The following is an 18,977-nucleotide window of genomic DNA, read 5'->3' on the forward strand; positions in this document are numbered from 1 at the left end:
TTTGTAGTAAATTTCCAAATTGGAAAGCATGAGACTTCCAACTTTGTTCTTTTTCAAGATTGTCTTGGCTATTCTGGATCCTTTGTATTTCCATATGAATTTTAGAATCAGCTTGTCAATTTCTGCAAAGAAGCCAGTTGGAATTTTGATACAGATTGTGTTGAATTTGTAGATTAGTTTGGGAGAATAGTGTTACCTTAACACTGTTAAGTCTTCTGATCCATAAGCATAGATGTCTTTCTATTTATTTAAATCTTCTTTAGTTTCTTTCAACAATGTTTTATAGTTTTCAGAGTATAAGTTTTGTGCTACTTTTGTTGAATTTATTCCTAAGTATTTTATCCTTTCTGATACTATTATAAATGGAATTTTTAAAAGTTCCATTTTTGGACTTGGTCATTATGAGTGTATAGAAACAAATTAATTTTTGTATACTGATGTTGTATCCTGCAACTTGCCAAAGTTGTTTATTAGTTCTAATAGCTTTTTTCCCTCCCCTGTGTGTGGATTCCTTAGGATTTTCTATATTTAAGATCATCTCATCCTCAAATAGAGATACTTTTACTTCTTACTTTCTAATCTGGATGCCTTTTATTTTCTTGCCTAACTAATCTGGCTAGAATCTCAAGTACAAAGTTGAATGGAAGGAATAAATGAGTTTTATTTTATTTTACTTTATTTTTAAAAATGTTTTATTTATTTATTTGAGAGAGAGAAAGCAAGCAAGCATGGGGGGAGAAGCAGAGGGAGAGAGGCAAGCAAACTCTGTTTTGAGCTCAGAACTTGATGCAGAGTTCAGTCTCATGACTCCCAGATCATAACCCTGAGATCATGACCAGGCCAAAATCAAGAGTCAGACACTCAACTGACTAAGCCACCCAGGCGCCTTAGGACTAAATGAATTTTAATTAATGCTCACATCATTGGACTATAATATTTAGAAAGTTTATTACCATTTCACAGATAGGCAAACTGAGGCTATAGGGAGATGAAGTAAATTGAGGTGTTGAGCTGTGGTCCCAGGCCAGAACTGCTACCTACAGTTTACTTGTTAGAGTCCTTTCTCCTCTCATTGTACTATCTCTATATATGGTGGGCACTTGGAGACAGACCAAGGCCAACTGGGTTGGTGACATTCAGAGGATTTAATAGCAAGCTCTGGAGATCTGACAAGCAGGACTGAGCTTCTCTCTGTGTACTGGGTACCCCATATAGGTGCCTGTATAGGCAAGTCAGCAAAATGGAAGCTGCTATAACATTTGTACATTCTACTGAAGTCTTCCTCTTCCAGTATCTCACTTCATCCTCCCTGGTCTTAGTGTCCCCGTTGTACTAATAAGGAGTTGGTACTCACAGAGCTCGGGTGGCTTGCCTGGCCTCTGGGAAATGTTAGTGTGGGACGGATGGGGTGGGATGTCATGTGGAGTGAATATCTTCTATATGCCAGATGCTATGCTGAACACTTCACATACAATATCCTATTTAATCCTCACTCAGTCTCACTATCCCTTTGCTATTGCTCTGAACACTGATGGTTACCGGGGTTAAGAGAGTGACTCTGTGCATGCAGCTCATAAATAGCAGGATATCCCCTCAAACCCAGGCGCTTGACCCTAGAAATTGTACCTGCTGTCCCTGCACCAGTAGACCCGAGATGATTAAGGAAATTCATTAAAGGGAAACAAACATGGAAAAAGCACGATCCCCAGAAGGCCAGCCTTGCCAGGTTTTGTTGCTCCTGGAGATGTGGCATCTTGCTGTGGGACCCACCCTTGCCCTGGCCCCTTTGGTTTAGCTGCTGTCGAGAGAGTGGATAATCTTGCAGGAAAAGCAGAGACCTGTTCATACAAACTCCTGCCTTTTCTGAGAGAAGTCTGACTAATCCAGTCCCTGTGACTAATCTACTCCCTGACTATCTTTAGAACTGATGATTAACTGAGATGGGTTAAATCATTCCCATTTCAGCCCCACACCTGGATGTCTGTCCCCTGGGGAGGCGGGCAAGGGTGTTTTGGGGGTCTGTGAACCCACTGGGACCTCTCTGTTTCCAGCAGGCAGGGCTGGGACCAGGTCCCATGTGGCGCTGTGGCCTCTTCTGTAGACATCACAGGTGATCCCATTTGGATGCTCAGGGTAGTGCCTGATGCCACGGGGGCAGGTATATGCAGGGTGGTCCCCTGTGTACAGACCTCGTGGAAGGTGCTGTGGGTGAGAATTCTGGGATAAGGAGGTTGCTTCGTTGTGGCTTTCCTTTCCTATTTTATTTCAAGGGCCAACATTTTGCTCCCAGATTACAAAATTCCCTGAAGGCAGGGACAGATTTGCCAAAGCCGATGGCTGCTGTAGTGTGGTGAGGTGCTGCTGGCCAGGAAGCCCACCCAGCCAGCCTGTACCTCAGACCCTGCTATTGGGGTAAGTAGAGACTGGATGTTGAGTCAGACCCTTGGCTCTCTGTATGACCTTTAGCATATGATTGTTTCTCATCCTCCATTTTCTCATTTTAGAGCTCACTTAGTCTGAGCTCATTTTTCCAAAGGAGGCACTGAATTTTGGAATTATCCCTAAGGCCACACAAGAAGAAAGTGACAGAGGGAAGGGCAGTGATACGTGGTGATTGCCAGCAGTGTACCATGCATCTCCTCTGGTTCTCATAACCAGCTGCATAGGTGCTGGTGCTCTCTTGCCCCACTCAATAGCTGAGACCGCACAGCAAAAACGTGGCTGAGCTGGGCTGGAATCTATGTGTGCCTGACTCCAAGCCCTGTGTTGGTCCCCCAAAGCCCAAAACTGGATGTGTCCTTGGACCTTTCTGCCAGCTGGCTCTCAGCTCAGCCACCAGCCATTGCCTCTTGGATGCTGAGCAAGGGCCTCTTCTGCCCCAGGGCAGGGCCAGTATTGGCTGCGAGAGAGAGGCAGTGAGCAAGGAGTGACCTTCTGCTCCTAAACTGCCTCCCATACTCTCCCTTTGCATGTAAGCCTACTTTGCTAAGGGAAGCCTGGGACCCGTGGAGGTTGTCAGCTCCTTTGACATCTTGGCAGCCTCCTATCTTGATGGGGTGTTTCATGTTATATATTTAAATTATAGATGGTGAGGTATTCCCTTGGATTCCAAGGCTGAGAGCTTTGGGACTTTGGTGAGAAGGGAACCCAGTGCCTTCTGAGCCAGGTTTCCTCCAAACTGCATATCAGGATAGACTGTGGGAATACTGGTCTCCAGGTCTCAGTGACTTGGAATGGCAGTGGGTGATTTGCCACTCCTGTCTCAGGATCACTGCAGTTGGACAAGGGCTGGGCTCACTGGGTCCACTCAGGGACCTGCTGCTGGAGCAGCCCCTCTTTCAAGCATGTTGGTCACCCTGCAAGAGGGGAAGCCAGAGCCGTGGGTCTTAACCTGGGTATTAAATGTTCCAGCCGGAAGTGATGCACTACCTCAAAGCTCACAGACTGAACTCATCGCCTGGCCCATCCCCTCAACCAGGGCGGGTCAGAGGGGCAGGTCCTGCCACATGCTGTAAGGGGGTACCAGAAGTCATCACAGTAGAGGAGGAGAAGTAGGATGAGAGCTCTTCTAGGTGGGGGAGGGGTTTCCTGCCATGGCGCTGTCCAGCAAGCAGGGGTGTCCAGTGGTGTCCCTGAGGCCTGTGTTAACCTCCTTCAGGGAGGGTCTGGCCTTTGTCCTGGAGCAGAAGGATGAGACTAGAGAACCATCTTCACCTGGTTTTCCTTATGGCTGTCGGCTGGGAGTTGCAGACATCATTTCTGTAGCTGATTTGGGGTCAGGAATCCTGATGGAGCCCAAGGACAAGGCCAGGGAGGAAGGAAATGTGCTTGTTCCCACTTTTCTGTGTGGTCAAGCAGTGGACGTTCTTGGGAGACATAGTGAAAACAGAAGTGTGACAGCTGCCTGCAGGGCTGGGACCTGGATCAGAGGGGCCTCATCCGCCAATCAGTCCATCCATCCATTATTGAATGCTAGCTTTGCTCATCTTACTAACTGTGTGCCTTTAGGTAAGTCACTTAACCTCTCTGAGCCTTGGCTTTCTCATCTCTCTCTCTCTCTTTTTTTTTTTTTTTTTTTTTTAAGATTTTATTCATGAGAAACAGAGAGAGAGAGAGAGAGAGAGAGAGAGAGAGAGAGAGAAAGAGGCAGAGAAGCAGGCTCCATGCAGGGAGCCCAATGTGGGACTTGATCCCGGGTCTCCAGGATCACGCCCTGGGCTGGAGGTGGTGCTAAACCACTGAGCCACCTGGGCTGCCCGGCTTTCTCATCTCTAAACTTTGGGACCTATCCCCTACCTTGTGGCAGTGTTGTGAGGATTCAGTGGGATATACATGAAAATCCCTGGTAGGGGCCTGGCACACACTGGACACAGTGGATTCCACTTGAAGGAACAAATCAGTTTTCTGGTCTGTGAAATGGGCACCCTAAGAGGCACCTACCTTTACCTCATGTGACAGTTAGGAAGGCCAAAAGGGACAATTTGTGCAAAGCCCAGGGCTGATGTAAGCACTTGGGGGACCTTAGTGTCCCCCAACCTTTAGGGGCTGGGGGCTTTGTAGGGGACTGTTCTCCTTCCTCCTTTCCAGAGCCTTCCTTGGGCCTTCCCAGGCTTGCCCTATCCTGTGGCTGGGGTGGAGATCGCCCTGTCCTGGGAAGGGCCTCCTCCCCTGCTGTCAGCCTGAGAGAGTCCAGGGTCCCTGTGATGGGGAAGGGCTGTTTTATTACCTTCGTCTGGGCTGGCTTCCCCCTACCCCTGCCCCTATAGCACCTTGTTGTTCCCTTGAACCACCTGCCTAGCCTCTGTCCAGTGGATCCCCACTGCTGTGTGCACCCTCTGGTGCTTGCCATCTGTGGGGACAACTGTATAGAAAAGGAAAACGTAACATCAGGCTGTTTAGGCATTTCTGGCACCAAATGGGATAAAAGGCTGCATTTTCTTTGGGGAGGAATATTATTTCAATATTTAATTTATTTTACCATAATTGATCTCCATTATAAAAATAATCATTGTAGGGAACTTAGGAAATACAGAAAAGAATTTGGAGGGAAAAGGAGGGTCACCCTGAGAGTTCACCTCCCAGAAGTCACTACTGTTTCCTTCCAGCCCCCTGCTGTCTAGACATGTGTTTGTTTTGTTTCATAAAGCTGGGATCATATTTTTGGTAGCTTACTTGTTCACTTAACAACATATTGTGAGCTTTTCCCCTCCCTAGTCATTAAATATTCTTTGCAAACATGATTTTTAACGTTTGCCTGAGAGCCCTTCGTGCAGCTCTCCATCGTTTCTCTCTATGTTGTTGTTCTAGCTTCGAGGAATGCAACATAAATTCCCTTTGTGGACCTTGGTCCCATCTGAGGGGGAGAAAGTTTCTAGAGAGAGAATTCTCCCTTTGTCATACCTGTCGCAGGCCCTGATGAGCTGTGCAGACCAGAGGGATGCCAGGGGGATGGGGTCCAACCTGGGGGCTTGGCCACAGCAGACTTGGCAGTCGAGTCCTGTTACTGGGTCCTCAGTCCCTGGTCCTGCTCTGGCCCTGCCCTCAGGCAAGCTGCTCTCAGCCTTGAGGGGTTGTGGGCACTGTCGCTATCATGCCTGAGGCTGTGGCTTTGCACACCCCCAGACCTGAGAACCAGACCCCACCCAGAGATGCAGCCTTGCTGTGTCTTAGGGCCGACCACCCCATGGTAGACAAGCTTAGGACCTAAGCATGCTGGCCAGTGCCCACAGGGAGCCAGTTTGCTCCAGAATTTCCCATCTCTCTGACCTTGGAATCCACTTTTCTTACCTCCTTGTCACCTCCTTATGCCCAGAGTCTGCTTTGATTGAGGAACTCTCTAATACAAGATGGAAAAAACCCAAGGGTATGAAAGTCACTGCACTTTATAGCCTTTTAAGGGCCTTTTAAAAACAATGTTCATTCAATTTTTTTTCCTTTTTTATGAGCTTTTTGGTACACACAGTGCATAATCCCACATAAAATGGCTGAGCATTATACCGGCATAAAAACCCAGCACCAATGTGAAAGTCCGGGAAGGTATGGGCTAGCTTCTGGGGGAGAAGCTGTAGTCCTCCAATTCTGAGGAGGGTCTGGATTTCAGGGCCAAGGTGTGCACTCACTGACCTGAGGGCAGCACTTGAATGGTTCAGTCTTGGGGTTGGGAGGCTCAGGCCCCTTCCTGGGAGTGATGCTGACACGGCTTGAACCCTGACCTCCAGAATCAGCCACATATGGTGTTTTGTACTTGTCCATTTTCTGGAAAGTTGGCTTTGCTTTTGTCAGCTGGCCAGGGAGAGTCAGTCCCATGTTGCACCTTTTTAGATGTCAGTATGATGACTGACCTGTGCACAGGCTGGTGAGGGGTGATGGCTGTCCGCAGAAGTGCTGGGTGCTGTGTGCGGATACTGGCACCAGCTTGGTCCCAGGTCCCAGAGGGTTGGGTGTTGGAGGGCATTTGCTTGGTACCCAGTGCAGGGTTGGAGGCACCTCCCAGTCATGTCCAAGGTATGGTGTGAGTGAGAGTAATTTGTCCTCAGACCCTTGACTTCTCTGTGTATTCTCATAAACCCCAGCTCTGTCCTACCAGTCTTACAAGTCCCAGTATTTTGTTATCCAGAGTGCATCTCCCAGGTCACTTCTGAACCCTCAAACAAGTATTTTGCAGTAGGTATTTTGTGGTGTCCTAAGGTCTGAGTTTTGCTTTGCAGAATGGGAGAGTTCCTGTTTATAGCATGGTCACTCTGTGCCAGGCTTGAGTCTGGTACAGAGTAACCCAGTGGTGGGTACTCTGCCAATGAGACCATGAAAAACAGAGACATCGTGTCCCTTGTCCAGTGCCACACAGGAGAGAGGCCCTGAGCTCAGCAGCCCAGGTCCAAGGCCAAGCCTCTAAGGAACATGAGCCTGTTTAAAAGTTTAGTGAGGTCTCCAGGCAGCTGGGAGTTGGAACAGTACCAGCGGGTACCTCTTTCTGAGCACATGGGGTTGGGACTCTGCCACCACTTTCCCCCTCTGTCTGCCTGGGGCAGGCAGTTCCTTGGCTGGAGCAGGCTGCTGTACTCTGGTCCTGCCCCTTCTCAGTCTGTGCCTGCTTTCCTGGTCACTCTTTTGATGCCTCTTCACTTCATGATTCTCCTCTGTTAGAAGGGCTTCATGTTTATTGATTGTTGTCTCCAGACCTTCATTTTTTCTCTGCAGCTCCGGCAATCTGGAAGTGAGTCTTCCAGCCTTGTTAGCCCCCGGATTCTGCAGAGCATCCGACCTTTCCCTAATCAGCTCCCACTAATCATGGTCAGTGGCTCTGAGCAAGCTGGGGTGGGGGTGGGGTGGGGTGAATAGTACTGGGGCTGCAGGGAGAAGGCCCAGGGGACCTCCCCAAAGAATAGATGACACCAGGCGCTGCACCTGCTGCCTATCTTCCCACCTCTTCTGTCACCTCCATGCCTCCTCTGACCTGGGGGTCAAAGACACGTGTCCCTTAACATGCTAGGGGGCTGCCCTGGTTCAGAGTCAGACATGGGGTTGGGGAGAGAAGCTGCTGCTTGTTGGCAACCCCAGGCCAGGTCCAGATGGCATGTGGGATGGAGCCAGGGCTTTGGGGGTCATTAGATCTGGGTGGAGGCCTGGCCTTGTGGCTGCAGATGAGGTAGTTAGCTTCTCTATACACTGGGGAGAATCAGAGCATGGGGAGCTGCTGCTGCTGTGGAAGTGGCCCTCAGAATTACATTATTGTTGCTGTGGTTGTGCGCTGGGAACTGGTTTCTCCAAGGACCCTGCCTGGACTACATCTGTCTCTAACCTTTGTACTACATCTGGGTTGTGGTTTACTGAGCCCTTCCATGCTCTGGTTGGGGCCCGAGGCTCCCCATTTTGCTGCCTGTGAGGAGGAAGCAGTTTGGATTGGGTGGGACTTGGCTGCTGGGGTGGTGAGATCTAACTTTTGTCCTCCCCATGGCCAGTGGGAGAAGACTCAAAGCCCTCCAAGAGATTTGCTCCATTGGGTCTTTCTGTGCCAATAAATAATCCTGCAGGCAACAGCTGAGAGGGAAGCCATGCATCAGGGGAAGCAAGGTTCAGCGCTGCTTCTATGGTCGCCTCATTTTCTGCCTGAGAAGGTGCTGCAGCAGGCTCTCATTTGGAGACCCACAGCTCATGTGGCTTGAGCATCCACTGTTGCACCAAGGCACACCACCTGGAGCTCCCAGCCCCCCAAGTCCAGAACCATCCTGGGTCCTGTCAAGTTCTGCCTCTGGCAGCCCCGTCAGTGTCCCAGGCCCAGGTAGGAATTGGGGAAGCAGGCGGAACCCCACTCCTCGTGTCCGCCAGGGGCTCACTCGGGGGCACACTGCAGTCAAGCTGAGGGCCTGCTGGGTGAGCTGGCCTTCCCGGGGAGCGGGGCAGGTCCCATGTGTCGTCCCTCCCTCTGCCTTGCTAGGTCCACAGGGTTTTAGCGCTCCCTTTGGCTGGCCCTCCTCGTGCCCCTGTTTACCATTTGCTGTTAACAGCAGTAATTACAGTACAGTTGTGAGATGAAAACATGACTAAATTATGACACTGCTTGTGTAACAATCTCTTAAAACTGACTCAGAAGGCAACAGCTGCACAATCAGGCCATAAATCCTCCTAAATGAACTTGTCGGTGGCAACGGTACCTGTGTGGCAGTGCTGTGCGCGAGATAACTAGGCTTTAATGGGCTTGGAGAGGGAGCATCAAGGATGGCCTCGTAAAGAAGGAAACTTTGTTCTTTGTCATGAACCACTTGTTCTCTTATAAAAACAAAGGGCCCTGTGTTGGCCCATTAACTCCCTCTGTCATGAGGGAGTGGTGGCAGAACATCCGTCTGACAAGCTGATATCAGGAATCCTGTCCTGCCCCAGGCGTGGCCTTCTCTGAGTCTGGGGCGGAGGCAGTGCACCTGGGACCAGCAGGGATGTGGTCCATACTAAGGAGGGCTGGTGAGTGTGGCCTTGGTGGGGCCCAGGGGGGCTTCTGCTGGCCTCCTGAGTTGGCCAGTGCCGTATGCCACTCTTTTTTTTTTTTTTTTTTAAGATTTATTTACTTCTTCGAGAGGGTGGTGGGGGGTGTGGGAAGGACAGAAGCAGAGGGAGAGAGAATCTTAAGCAGATGCCATGCTGACTGGGGAGCCTAATGCGGGGCTCCATCTCATGACCCTGAGATCGTGACCTGAGCCGAAATCAAGAGTCAGACACTTAATGGACTATGCCCCCAGGCACCCCATGGTCTGTCACTCTTAAGCTGAACACTTGGAAAGTGGGAATCCGAGGCAGGACACTGTGGATATGGGTCTGGGAGCTGTAAAACCACAAGGTTCAGTGGGGACGATGGAGGCTGGCTTCCAACTTGCTTGTTAGAAGAAAACCTTGTGTACCACAAGTCTCAGGAGGACGAAGACTGGTAGGTAGGTTGTTAAGTGTGTTTTTGGTCCTTTACATGCTGTCCCTTCTCCCCCCCACCCCCGCTGTGGGCAGCCTAATGGGGTGACACCTTTCCAGAGGCCCTGCTGTCCTCCAGCAGACCAGCTCTCAGTACCATGCTCATTGCCTATTACTGCTGCCGAAACAGATGATCACAGACTTACGGCTCAAAACAACATGGATGTATTGTTTTACACTCTGAAGTCAGAAGTCTGAAATTGGTCTCAGTGAGCTAAAATCAAGGTGGGGCAGGGCGGCTTCTAGGGGCCCACCAGCTTCCTGGCCTGGGGACCCTTCCTCCATGATCAAGGCCAGCAGTGGCAGGCTGAGTCCTTCCTAAGGCACAGCTCTGACCCACTCTTCTGCCTTCTTTCTCGTTCATTCTTGGGGACTCTGTGGATTATCCTGAGCATACCCAGATAATCTTTCCATATCAGGATCAACTCTTTAGCAACCTTCCTGGCACCTGCAATCCTACTTGCCCTTTGCCATGTGACATAGCACATTCACAGGTTCTGAGGATTAGGACCTGGGCATCTTTAGGCAGGTGATATTTGATCACCCAGAAGCAGGTGGAGAGCAGGGCTGTGTGCTGGCTTGGCCTTTGTAACCTCTCAGCGAGACATAGGCAGGGCTTGGACATGAGGGAGGATCATTGAGCTGGTCCTACAGGAAGTGAGAAAGAGGAAGAAGCATAGTTGGGTCAACAGCATGGCCTGTCCATGCAGGGGACAGGCCTACAGTACTGATGGACTTGTGGTTTCCAGGAGGAAATGGACATGTGTGAACAAAACCCAGAGGGAGATGTGCCCCACAGCATCACCGACTGCTGGAATCTTCCTGAATGAAAATCACAAGTGGATGGGGTGGGGGCAGTCAGCAATACCCTTTCCATCCTAGACCACCTTCCTGGAGAAGGTGCAAATCAGAAACTGGCCTTAAAAGATGAAGTTAATAGTTAACAATTTTCTTTCTTTCTTTCTTTTTTCTTTCTTTCTTTCTTTCTTTCTTTCTTTCTTTCTTTCTTTCTTTCTTTCTTTCTTCTTTCTTTCTTTCTTTCTTTCTTTCTTTCTTTCTTTCTTTCTTTCTTCTTTCTTTCTTCTTTCTTCTTTCTTTCTTTCTTGATTCTATTTATTTATTCATGAGAGACACACAGAGAGAGGCAGAGACATAGAGAAGCAGACTCCCTGCAGGGAGCCCTATGTGGGACTAGATCCCAGGACCCTGGGATCTCTAGCCAAAGGCAGATGCTCAACCACTGAGCCACCCAGGTGCCCCCAGAGTTAACAATTTTCAAAATAAATGAATGACACACAAACCCCAGACATGGCACAGACCCACTGGCAGGGGCTCCATAACTTTATCCATTCTGGGACCGCAAAGCCTTTCACCCATAGCCCAGCCTGACAGGCTGCCTCCACCCTCTCCCACTGCAGCCTGGATAAAGGAAGCAGTTGGACTCCCTCTCCGGACAGCTTTCGTGATGATTTGCAGGCATCTCCCTGGACCTGTCCGCACAACAGATTTCTGGAGCGTGTCCTCAGGGACCTCCAGCTCCAGGCCTATTACTGAAGTCCGTCACCCAGAAAATCTGTTGACGGAACCGTTCTCTCTGAACTGAAAGCAAATTGGGAAATTTGAATGTGATGCAATAAGCCTGCAATAAAACAGAGCCTCCGAGAAGCGCACGAAGCGCATCTCCTCCCAGCCCCAGTCCACCGTGCCTCTGCAGCTTCCTGAGCTTGTCATCCTCGAGGGTGGCCACATACAGTATTTATTTTTTTTAATTAAGCTGTGTTGCTGTGTGGCTCACCCTCCACAGATGCTTTATAAAGCCCAGCCTTATAAGTTGCTGGAAGTTTTTATTTTTTTTAAGCGGATAGTAAAATTAAGCAGTTATTAGTATTCACGAAAAATGCTCGTGGCAGGCTTTGCACACGTAATGAGAAGCCACCTGCAGTTCAAAGCAGTACTTGATAATGCTGTAATTAGATTTGAGATGCAAAAAAGCTCATTAAAATTAAATAACATATTTGTCACTGTTTTAAGAGGTACAGATTGCCTAGAACCATGCTGGTCTCTTGACCTTGAGTATTTTGGTAGAGTCCTTGCTGCCAACAATTGGGAAATAACATCAGCAGTTCTACAGAGAGTCCTGAAAACATGTTCATCCTTGGTTCAGTTTGTGTCGAAAAAATTATATAGATATCCAGGGGAAATTACAGATTTGTACACAGTTTGTTCTGGGAGAAAAGGGTGACCAGAATCCTCTTCAAACAGGCAGTTCAAATAATGCCAAGGAGAGATGAACATGTGGACGTGGGGAGGCTGGGGCTAGTTGTTGGGGGTGGGGGGTGGCGCATGGTGACCGGGTCTTCAGGAAGTGGTGTGGGAGCATCCAGCACCGCTGCTTACCTGTCCAGCCCTGGCCTGCATGAAGCCACTTGCTCAGAGCAGGCCCAGGGCTCTGAGAAACCAGACTGTCGGCAGTACCAGTGAGATGTGGCCCAGACTTCCAGGAGGTTACAATCTGGTTTGGGAGACAAGGCACAGCAAAGTTAGATTCCAGGAAAGGGAATATAGTTAATTAAAGAAGCTAATGTTTACTGAGAGTGTCTCGCACACCAGGTATGAATGAAGCACATGGTGTGTTTTTACCTTAGTAACCTTCTCCATTGTGCCCACTGTTGCTTGAATTTTGTTCTGAAAACTTCACGTCTGTGAATCATTTCATCCTCATGGCAACCCTATTACTCCATTGTACAGATGTGGCAACTGAGGCTTGAGAAATTAAATAGCCTGCCCAAGGTCACGGGATAATTTGTGGCAGAGCTGGGTTTAAGCTCTGCCCTTGACAGGTACTCTGTATTTCTTGTCTCTTGAAATCTGTAAAGCATTCTACAAAAGTAGGAAGTAATTTAAAAGCAATCATGATGATTTTCATTCTTGGGGGAAGAAACTGCAAGTTGCATTCAAGAGGTGGAGACAGGGTGGGGGAGTCCACCTGGAGCAGAGAGCTCTTACCTGGAGGTGAGCAGACAGCTGGATGGTGGGAAAAGACAGCAGTTTGTACACAGACGCCTGGCCAGGCCTCCTGGGAGAGTGTGGGCTCTCACAGCCTGGGGGGGCCGCGGCCCCATCTGTCCTTGTCCTGGGGGCAGGGAGCCTGTGGGAAGTCAGTCTACAGCCCGACTGCCCCTCCCGCGGTGGCTGGATTGATTTCTGAGGCTGACTCTCTTGGCACTGGGTCCAGATTTAGTTCTGTGGAGAGCTCGTCTTTCAAAGTCCAGCTCAAATGTCACCTCCTCTGCAAAGACTCCCCCAACCCCCGAGGCAAAATTAATCACCCCTCCTCTGTGTTCCCACAGCTCTCTGTTGATACCTTCAGAATAGTCTTATCACATAGGACTCGGATTTATGTGTTTACAAGTCTCCCTCTCCAGCTGACAGAGACTTCTCGAGGGCAGGTCCCCTGCCACTCTGTGTCCTTGCACCTGGGGCAGCAGTGTGCATGCAGTGGGTGCTCAATAAATGAGTAAATGACAGACTGTCAGGTGATTGAATTTGATTTAATTCAACAGATAGTGACAGAGCCCTTCTGACATTCAGGTCCTGCCCTGAGCCCTTTACATAGATGAATTTACTTACTCTTCATGACAGCCACAGGAGATCCACTCTATTATCTCCACCTTACAGGTGAGGAAACAGGCCCAGAGAGGTTTTGTAACTTCTTCATGTTATGTAGCTGGCAAGCGGTAGAGCTGGGCTCTTCAATCCCAGGTTGTCTGGGGTGGACACAGCTGCTTACAGCAGTCTTACCAATAAGTCCATTCTGATTGTGAGCAATGAGTCTTACTAGAGAATCTCTGGAATTAGTTCTTATTTCACTTTTTTTTTTCTTTTTTCTTAACTTGTCTGAGTTTAGGAAGGTTTGGAAAAATGTTTGGGCTGCGATGTAGTTAAGGCTCCTTTGTTGTAAGCCACAGAAACCAACTGTAGCTAAATTAAGCCAAAGTGGATTCTCCTGTAGCTTGCAGAGTGGACTCACTGGCTGGACAAGCTCTGGGGATCCAGGACCTATGAATGAGGAGGAGCTGAAGGGCAGACCTGTTGGGATGTGCTCCCTCATCTTCAGTCTTCCTGTCACCCACCCCCACAGGCCCTCGCCATACTGACTGTATGGTAAAGAAGGGGAAAATTCAAACAAAACTAGGGGTCTGCTAAGACTGTCTGTGGGAGTTGCTGGGTGGGCGAGAAGGTTTCCGGAGCTTGCCAGAAGCGGCCTGTCTGTTGCTTTGAGTTCCTGCTCCTCAGGTGGCTTTAGTGGGCCCGTGGCCACAGGGGTGGGGTGGGGTCATGGGGGCTGCAGAGCATCAGGGCCCAAGGCTCACAGTCATATTTCCTTGAGACACATTTCTGGAGTTGGGGGTGGGGTTGGTCGGATGATTCTTCCTGAAAGGAATATTCACTGACAGTGACCTTTCTCAGGTTTTTAACATTTTGAGGGGATTGATTGAATTGATCCAAGCCCATTCATTGTGGGGCTGGATCCAAAGGACACAAACAACACAGGCCAGCCCAGGTTGGAGGTTTGGAAACAGGCATAAACAGGGGTCAGGGCTGTCTCTTTCCACCAGGGATGGCATCAGGCCCTAGATCAGGAGAAGCGGGGTCTGTCTAGGTGTCCTGGGAGAGCAGGGTGACAGAGGGGGCCTTTCTCAGGGTTACTGAAGGTTGTCGCCCTGGCCCCAGGCAAGGTGGGGGCTCCCTTCTGCACCGGTGGGAGGGCAGGTGGCTGTGCCCCACTCCCTGCAGCCAGTGCAGTCTTCCAGGCCAGGAATCATCTTGTCTGGTTTTGTCAGATCTGAGTCCTCAGCCTCAGTCGCCCTCTCCATTGTCCCACTAATGCACCTTCTCCAGACCTGCCCTGGGCGCTGGGCGGTTTCTCTGCAGAGTCTGCTGTGCGGACTGGGACTGGCAGTGCCTCCCCCAGGCGCTTTTTGTATTCATTACACAGTCTGCTCTGTGTGGGGCGCAGGGGCAACAGGGCATAGGGTCTCTACTCAGTTACCACCGTCCTCCGCACTGTATGCCTGGCAGCCCCTCTCCAGACCCACTTGTGAGGCCGCCTTGCTCCGCTGGGTCAAGGTCAGCTCACCCTGGCTGCTGGTGGCCTGGACGCGCACGTCGCCCAGCGAGCGCCCCAGCCCCGGGAGCCCGCACCTAGGGCGCCTGGCCCCGCCCTCCCTCTTTGCCCCGCCCCCCTCCTCCCCCTTGCCGGGCCCCGCCCCTCCGGCCCCGCCCCTCCCGCCCGCACCGCGCCCGCAGGAGGCCCGGTGATTTGTGGCCTTCTGAGCCGTGACCTCTAAACCCTTTTCTTCAGAGGGTGCCTGTTCTTGGATTAAATGCCTCTGAAAGGAGCCTCTGCCTCACAAGTGTCATGTAGAATGTTTCCGCTGGCGGAGAACATGACCTTTAAAACCCCCGGGAAAGGAATCAGAGCTGCCCGGAGAAGAACGGGGCAGGGGGGTGCTGCTCTGAACTGGGCTCCACCTGCCCTCGGGGCCACGATCCCCCTGACCGGATTGGGGTGGTGAGGACCCCAGGCGCGTGTAGGGGCCCGGGGCGCTGGTGGGCCCTTTTGGGGGACGGGAAATAGCCACTTGTACCCTGACGGTGACCAGTGGGGGGGATGGAGTGAGTGAGTGGAAAGGTTCCCCCCTCCACTGCCCCCCGCGGTCCGGGCCTCAGATGCTTTAGTGGGGAGAGAAGGTCATGGTGAGGATGGTGGGCTGCTCGTGAAGGCGGGCGGCCTGCTTTATTCCTGAGGTTACCCCAGCTTGGCCGGAGCCCGCCCTGAGTAGGGCCGCAGCATCCTGGCTGCTCCGTGTTCCTTCTGCACTCACAGAGCCCCAGAGAACCACTGGACCCACATTTCGTCTGAGACTTCAGGTCTTTGTTGCATGGGCAGAAAGTGTGGTGGTGGTGACTGCTTCCTCCCATGTCGGGGTAGGTGTCCTCTTGGCAGTGACCACTCAGTGGGTCCACCAGGCATTTTACACAAAGGAGGCTACATTTCCCACTTTGCTGCTCCCCTAGGCAAATGGTCATAAATAGAAAGGTGACTGATTCACTCACTCCTTTCTACCTTTTTTCTTAATTCTTTACTTACATTCAATTTGGGTAACACATACTGTATTATTAGTTACCGAAGTTGAATTTAGTGACTCAGCAGTTGCATATCACACCCAATGCTCGTCCCATACATGCCCTCTTTTGTGCCCATCCCCCAGTTACCCCCTCCCCCTCCCCCACCCCTCCAGTGACCCTCAGTTTGTTTGCCTAGAGTTCAGCATCTCTTGCGGTTTTTGTAAGAAACCTTTGCAGACACTGGCTCACTTTGGTTCCTGTGCAGCGGAGGGACGGGTGGCTGGATTCTTCTCTCCAAGGGGCCTCTTGCTGGAAGCAGCCAGTGTGTCTTGCTTGTGGGATGCCACCAGGAATTCTCTGGAAGGAGGATTAGAAGGTTTCTGCAGAGATGAGTCTGTTGTAGGCCTGTGGGCCTTTGTGGCCAAAAGCAGGGGACTGTCTTCCATCATGTCATCTTCTATAGAAGCTCAGGGAGGGGAGGCCAGGTCAGCTGGGGAAAGAGTTGTCTCCTTTGGAGGTTCAAACCCTCTTCCAAGGATCTCAAAATGGCAGGTGGAGATTTGTGTTCTCATATGGAAAGAGAGGGGCTTGGTTGTGAGATCTGCCCAGTCCTTTCTGACCTGGGTGCATGGTGGTGGGCTGGAAGAGGAGCAGCTTCACCACCGGGGCACAGAGAGGTGGGGTCTAGCTGGGAGGGCCTGGCTGTGCTCTTTTTTGTGGGATGAATGTGAGGTATCCTGCTTTGGGAAAAGTGGCATGGTATGTGTGTATGTGTGTGTGTGTGTGCATGCTTGCGTGTGTGTTCGAGTGCCCTTTTGCACAGGCCCATGTGTACTTTGTGTATGTGTGTTTATATGTCCTCACATGGGTGTGTGTCTGTGTGCATGTGTGTGCCACATGTGTGTGCGTGCATGCATGTGTGTAGCACAAAGCCACGTCTAATCCGGGGAACAGAGGTGTTCTTTTGTTATAAATAAGGCTGATTTTTATATTCCCACTTGAGCAGGGAGTGCAACCAGCAGACCAAAGGTAATGCATTTCAGGCGCCCGTTGGGGAAGGTAAATGTGGTTTATAAGCCCCGTTAGCTCTGATGGGGGCTGGGCAGTGGTGGCAGCTGAAGCAAGGCATGCTCCAGATGGAGGGAGGGGACAGGTTGGTGATTGTGTGCCCTGTTTCTCTAAAAGAAAAAAAATGACGTGCCGCCTGTTAGCTAATCAACAGTGAGGAGAAAGTCCTGACAACAAGTAAAGAAAACTTAGCTGGCAATAAAATAAGGGACTTTTTATGGTGGTTTTTATGGGAACATTTTCACTTTGGGAGTTATTAGAGTTAGTGCCGGTTGTGACAAAAGCCGCATTTGCATATCGCCCATGATGGAGGCTGGATGGAGCCTGAATGCGGCATTAACTGCATATCAGAGACCCTTTCAGAAGCCAAACAGGATGACATTTATTGCAAGCTCGATGCCGCGTGTCTGGCATTAGTTACTGCTTGTTGTGTCCTGTGGAATGTAGATTTTCAGTCTTGGGATCTTTCTGAGACTTGGCACAGCAGCTTCCTGTGTCGAGAGCAAGCTAGAACTTTTGGCATGGTGGTGGTGGTGGGGTGCCCCAGGTGGGGAATGGGGTGGCCCCCAAAGCGATTTGCAGGGTCACGCTTTGCCTGGGTGACTGTTGGGGCTGACCTTGGGGAGACTGCCATTCTGGGATTCAGGCTCCATTGTAGGAGACACAGGAATTTCTCCCAAACTTAAAAAAAAAAAAAATTGAGATGGAATTCACATACCATATAATTCACTCATTTAAAATACATTATTCAATGGCTTTTAGTGTATTTACAAAATTGTGTAACCATCACCACAGTTAAATGTAGATTTGCATTACCCCCAAAGAAGCCCCTGATTCCTTAGCCGTCACCCCAACCCCCTTACGCCTTCCAGCCCTAAAGGACCACTGACCCACCTTCTGTCTCTGTGGATTTGCCTACTCTGGACATTTCGTATCTGTAGAATCATTCACGTGTGTCTGGCTTCTCTCACTCGGCATCCTGTTTTCATGGTTCACCTACATTGTTGTGTGTGTCGGTGTGCCCTCCTACTTGTGGCCGAGTGATAGCCCACTATATGGATGGAGCACGTTTTGTTGGTTTTCATCAGTTGATGTCCCCCCTGTATAAAATCTCTTTCCTTTTTCATTTTAAAAGATATGTGGAAAAATCCTGGTGAAAAGTGGAGTTCTGGATGCAGCAGAGGTTGTGAGGAGACACTGGGTCCTTTTGAAAAGAGAGAGCTGATTTTTTTTTAAAGATTCATTCATTCATTCATTCATTCATTCATTCATTCATGAGAGACACACAGAGAGAGGCAGAGACATAGGCAGAGGGAGAAGCAGGCTCCCTGTGGGGAGCCTGATGTGGGATTCAATCCCAGGACCCTGGGATCACGACCTGAGCTGAAGGCAGCCTCTCAACCACTGAGTCACCCTTGTGCCCCGAGAGAGTTGATTCTTTGCAGTTTGGCCTGGTGAGGGGCTCACTCAGCAGAGGGTCAGTGACCTCTGATCCAGGGTTGATGTTGGGGTCCTGGGGCACTTTGCTGCTCTTATCTCTGTATCAAAAAGGAGCCTTGGCCTCTCTGAGTTTTTTCTGGGGGACACCAGTATGGAGAGAGCTCTGGAGCAGCCTGGATTAGGGACAGGGAATGATTTCGTGTTCTTGCCTTGGCCCCACCTCCCCATAAACTCTAGTCATGCTGTACAAAGTAACCACCAATTTGAAGGTCTGGTCTGAGTCTGCTGAAGAGGGGCAGCAGTTATGCATTTCAGAGATGGTCTGTCTTCTGCTGATGGTAGAGGGTGATTCCAGGGGAGGCACAGTGGGCTTCTGCCTGGCGCAGATTTAGGGAGGGTCTTAGGGCAGGGTGTAAAGACAGAACATTCCTATATTTTCCTCTCCCAGAAAATCAGTATGATTCCTCAGTGACTCAGCTCTGAGTCTTAATTATGCTGCTATGTAAATATTTCTGAGGTCTCTTGGTTTTCTCAGTTGGCATTATATCACCGTTAATAACTAGAGGGCACATTATAAATATGCAAACTCATAATAATGCATTAACTCGAAGAACATCGACGAATCGCCAAACAGCCTGAGGCATTGGGCAGCTTGTTCCCTTTGCTGCCGAGACCACCCCTATCTCCTGAATCTTGGAATCTAAGAATTCCCTTGGCTCACCCTGCCCCAGATCCTACCCTCAGGAGCAGTCCATTGCCCCATTTGTGTGCCGGGCAAACTGCTCTCATTGTGGTTCTGGACGTGCTCTCCTGGATCTCAGACTCTCTGGAGCGTGTCCTGGCTTACCTCCTGTTCCTGTCTGTGCTGGGACAAGATCAGCTGA

At 50.2% G+C, this 18,977-nt stretch overlaps 1 protein-coding gene and 1 long non-coding RNA gene across 6 annotated transcripts in view; one reads left to right on the forward strand and one right to left on the reverse strand.

Moving 5' to 3' along the window:
• The window catches only part of LOC121499484 (calmodulin-binding transcription activator 1), a 734,632-nt gene that overhangs the window by 16,779 nt on the left and 698,876 nt on the right, over positions 1-18,977 (forward strand). The gene's annotated exons all lie outside the window — the stretch shown is intronic.
• On the reverse strand, positions 10,680-12,741 carry LOC121499488. The gene is made up of 3 exons (XR_005990141.1): positions 12,460-12,741; positions 12,094-12,333; positions 10,680-11,965 (listed from the first exon to the last, which is right to left on the reverse strand). It is a non-coding gene; the product is annotated as an uncharacterized LOC121499488 (long non-coding RNA).

The sequence above is a fragment of the Vulpes lagopus genome, chromosome 10 (assembly GCF_018345385.1).
Source record: "Vulpes lagopus strain Blue_001 chromosome 10, ASM1834538v1, whole genome shotgun sequence".
In the NCBI taxonomy this organism is placed as follows: Eukaryota; Metazoa; Chordata; class Mammalia; order Carnivora; family Canidae; genus Vulpes; species Vulpes lagopus.